Source organism: Priapulus caudatus, unplaced genomic scaffold (genome assembly GCF_000485595.1).
Source record: "Priapulus caudatus unplaced genomic scaffold, Priapulus_caudatus-5.0.1 Scaffold404, whole genome shotgun sequence".
NCBI lineage: Eukaryota > Metazoa > Priapulida > Priapulimorpha > Priapulimorphida > Priapulidae > Priapulus > Priapulus caudatus.
The window spans coordinates 241,285-245,563 of NW_014577465.1; positions in this window are offsets into that span (position 1 = coordinate 241,285).

Genomic DNA, 4,279 nt, shown 5'->3' on the forward strand with positions numbered 1-4,279 from the left:
TATATATATATACATATGCAGGGGTATAAATTAACTTTTGAACAAGGGAGTCCGTAGGACTCCCTGCCCTCAAAAAGAGGGAGTCCGCGGCAAAATGAGGGAGTCCGCGGCAAAATGAGGGAGTCCGCGGCAAAATGAGGGAGTCCGCAGTCTGAAGTTCAAAATTAAAGATATTAACAACGCATGTGCTTATTTTGAAGATTCATGCGGTTGCACGTCTGCCAAATTTTCGTTGGACATTTGCTGAAAAAATACGGGAATTCCACGAGGCCGTGCTCTGGAATGAACTAGTTAGTATGGCAGAATTTTCAGGGAGTCACACGGACTCCTGCATTTGTCAAATCAGAGAGTCCGGCAGTAAATCAGGGAGTATTTGACTCCGGACTCCCGTTAATTTCGCACCCTGCATATGAACCTCGAGCTGTAAACTTGCACGATGATCACCCCTCGACTGTCTATACGATGAGTGAATCGACGAGTCCATCATTTGCAACTGTCTTTATCGTAACAACGGTAATTATGCTTGTCGAGCTGTGGGCCTGTTGCTTGCATGTCGAGAGCTGTGGGCCTGTCTCTGAAGGAGAATTCACGGACGCGTGTGGATTGTGCCTCATTACGCACTTCGTGTCTTTGCTTTACTAATAACCATCCCTGCAAGTTTAAGTCGATTTGCTGCGGTCGTTCACGCGTCTGCGCTTGCAGGCGCAGATGTTTCAATATTCATTATAAATTGGATCTATCGCTTTATTCATATAGGTCGATACATTATGTATAGGAGGATTTATGGTTATATTATTGTAGCGGGTGTTTCGTGATAGGCAATTATGTGTGTAGGCGTACCTTTCAGCATTTACCTTTTATTTATTATTTATGTTTTCCCCCGCCGTTATTGTTTTTACAGATGCTTTCTAGAGCTATAGTGGTATTGATTTACCCGTTTACCTTTGTCATTGTCACGATGTGATCTTGATTTTATTAGCAGTATGATCATGATAGTGGTGCATGACATGCTAATACAATAGATTTCCACGTAATGTAATATACATTCATGAACACATTAGTTACCTTTAACATTCAACATACCTATTCGTTTTTACTCATACATTATCTGAAGAAATACTCAGATATACTACAAGGTTTGCTATATTTACTGTCATTTCTACTTGTACTATGGTCTTATTTCTAATATAATTGTAAAATGTATATTATTAGTTTTGTCACAACATGCAGTGTTACATCAAGTACAGTATGATATAAAAATAACAGCACTACAAATTCTTACGCCACTACATAACCCGCGCACATCTTTTATTCGTACCTCGTTATCAATATACGAGCGTGTGTTTACATCAGGAGTATATAATAATAAATATCTATTATTATACACTCCTGTTAATATGTGAACAAGTGGATATGTAATTGTATAGAGATCAAGAGCTCATAATAGAGAGCTCTTGATAGCTATAGAGAGCTCTTGATAGAGGTGCGATTTATTCAATGGGCATCTTCCGATAATCCAGGTGTTGACAGGTGTCTGTTATACTTGATTGCAGGTGTGATGCTCCCCTGCCGCTCGTGGAGGCTGCGGTATCCGGGATGAAGATGGTTGCTGCGCGACCGGACTTTGTGCTGTGGACAGGGTAGGTTGTTCTCATGCTAGATGAAGCTACGCTAACTGCAGCCACGCTAACCAATCCCATTCGAGGTGAAGCCATGCTAGGTCAGCTCCTTTTAGCTCATTTTAAAAGACATGTTATAGTGATAGAGAGAGAGAGAGAGAGAAAGAAAGAAAGAGAGAAAGAGAGAGAGAGAGAGATGGGGGAGAATTCCTGCTGGTGGGGGAGAATTCCTTACGGTTGGGATGAATTCCTGCTGGGGGAGAATTCCTGCTGGTGGGGGAGAATTCTCCTGCTGGTGGGGGAGAATTCCTGCTGGTGGGGGAGAATTCCTGCTGGTGGGAGGAGAATTCTTCCTGGTAGGGAGGATTCCTGAAACCAGAGCACATGAACTTCATAATAACGTGCGCTAGTCATGGTTTGATGCCTGTAAATGTGTCAACCTCGCAGAACTTACAATGAAACATCACAGCTCGTGTTTCATAATCATTATCGATCACTAATCACTAGCTGTCAATCACTGATTCATTACATAATGCGTGCATTGGCTGCTGTTCGATGCATCAGCCCTCTATCAATGTCGATTTGGTATAGCTTACATGTGAATCTCGTTCTACGTTAGCTGTTGTTTGATATATCAGCACCTACCAATATCGACTTATTATAGATTATAGGTGCGTATGAATATTATCTCTATATGAATATTATCTCTATTATCCACTCCTGGTATCGTTCTACGATGGCTATTGTTTTTAATACATCACCTCCTTACTACGTACGCGAATCAATTCTTCAACGCTTGCATGCAAATGCTACTCTCTAGGGTTCGATGCGTGTTATGTATCAACTCGTTAGTACTCAACTGTTTTGTATATTTTTTGGATGAGTCATCGTCACAGTTCGTGTGTGGACGGTACACCTTTCATCTCCCGCAAGTGACTCGCGATGGCAGATGCCTCAGGGTGGCTTTTCAGTGAAATTCGATGACCTTTAAAATTTTCTCTCTCCCTCCCTCTCTCTCGTGCGCGCGCTCTCTCTCTCTCTCTCTCTCTCTCTCTCTCTCTCTCTCTCTCTCTCTCTGGATGGGGTGCCTCATTACGCACTTGTCTGTCTTTGCTTACTAAACCATCCTGCAGTTTAAGTCGATTTTGCTGCGGTTCGTTCACGGCGTCTGCGCTTGCAGGCGCAGATGTTTCAATATTCATTATAAATTGGATCTATCGCTTTATTCATATAGGTCGATACATTATGTATAGGAGGATTTATGGTTTATATTATTGTAGCGGGTGTTTCGTGATAGGCAATTATGTGTGTAGGCGTACCTTTCAGCATTTACCTTTTATTTATTATATGTTTTCCCCGCCGTTATTGTTTTTACAGATGCTTCTCTAGAGCTATGTGGGTATGATTTACCGTTTACCTTGTCATTGTCACGATGTGATCTTGATTTTATTAGCAGTATGATCATGATAGTGGTGCAATGACATGCTAATACAATAGATTTCCACGTATGCTAATATAGCATTCATGCAACACATTAGTTACCTTTAACATTCAACATACCTATTCGTTTACCATACATTATCTGGAAGAATACTCAGATATACTACAAGGTTGCTATATTTACTGTCATTCTCTACTTGTACTATGGTCTATTTCTAATATAATTTGTAAAATGTATATTATTAGTTTTGTCACAAATGCAGTGTTACATCAAGTACAGTATGAGATAAAATAACAGCACTACAAATTCTTACGTCACTACATAACCCGCGCACGATCTTTATTCGTACCTCGGTTATCAGATATACCGAGCGGCGTGTTTTACATCAGGAGTATATAATAATAAATATCTATTATTATACACTCCTGTTAATATGTGAACAAGTGGATATGTAATTGTATAGAGATCAAGAGCTCATAATAGAGAGCTCTTGATAGCTATAGAGAGCTCTTGATAGAGGTGCGATTTATCAATGGCATCTTTCCGATAATCCAGTGGTTGACAAGTGGGTCTGTTATACTTGATTGGCGTTGTGATGCTCCCTGCGCTCGTGGAGGCTGCGGTATCCGGGATGAAGATGGTTGCTGGCGCGACCGGACTTTGTGCTGTGGACAGGGTAGGTTGTTCTCATGCTAGATGAAGCTACGCTAACTGCCAGCCACGCTAACCAATCCATTCGAGGTGAAGCCATTGCTAGGTCAGCTCCTTTTAGCTCATTTAAAAGACATGTTATAGTGATAAGAGAAGAGAGAGAGAGAGAGAAGAAAGAGAGAAGAAAGAAGAGGAGAGAGAGAGAGAGAGCGGAGAGAGAGAGCGGAGAGAGAGAGCGGAGAGAGAGAGCGGAGAGAGAGAGCGGAGAGAGGCGAGAGGAAGAGAGAGAGAAGAGAGAGGAAGACGAGCGAACCTTGCGAGAGCATGAGAGGAGGAGAGAGAGACGAGACGCGCAGAGGCGATAGAGAGTAGAGAGGATGACACAGAGAATGAGAGAGAAGATAGGAGAGAGGAGGGGGCGGAGAAATGGGAGAGACGGGTCTCGAGAGTGAAGGGAGGAGGCGAGTGACGGAGGAGGGGGAGGAGGCGAGGCGAGGGAGGGAGGGAGAGAGTGAGAGAGAGAGAGGGAGAAAGGGAGAGAGAGAGAGAGAGAAAGAGAGAGAGAGAG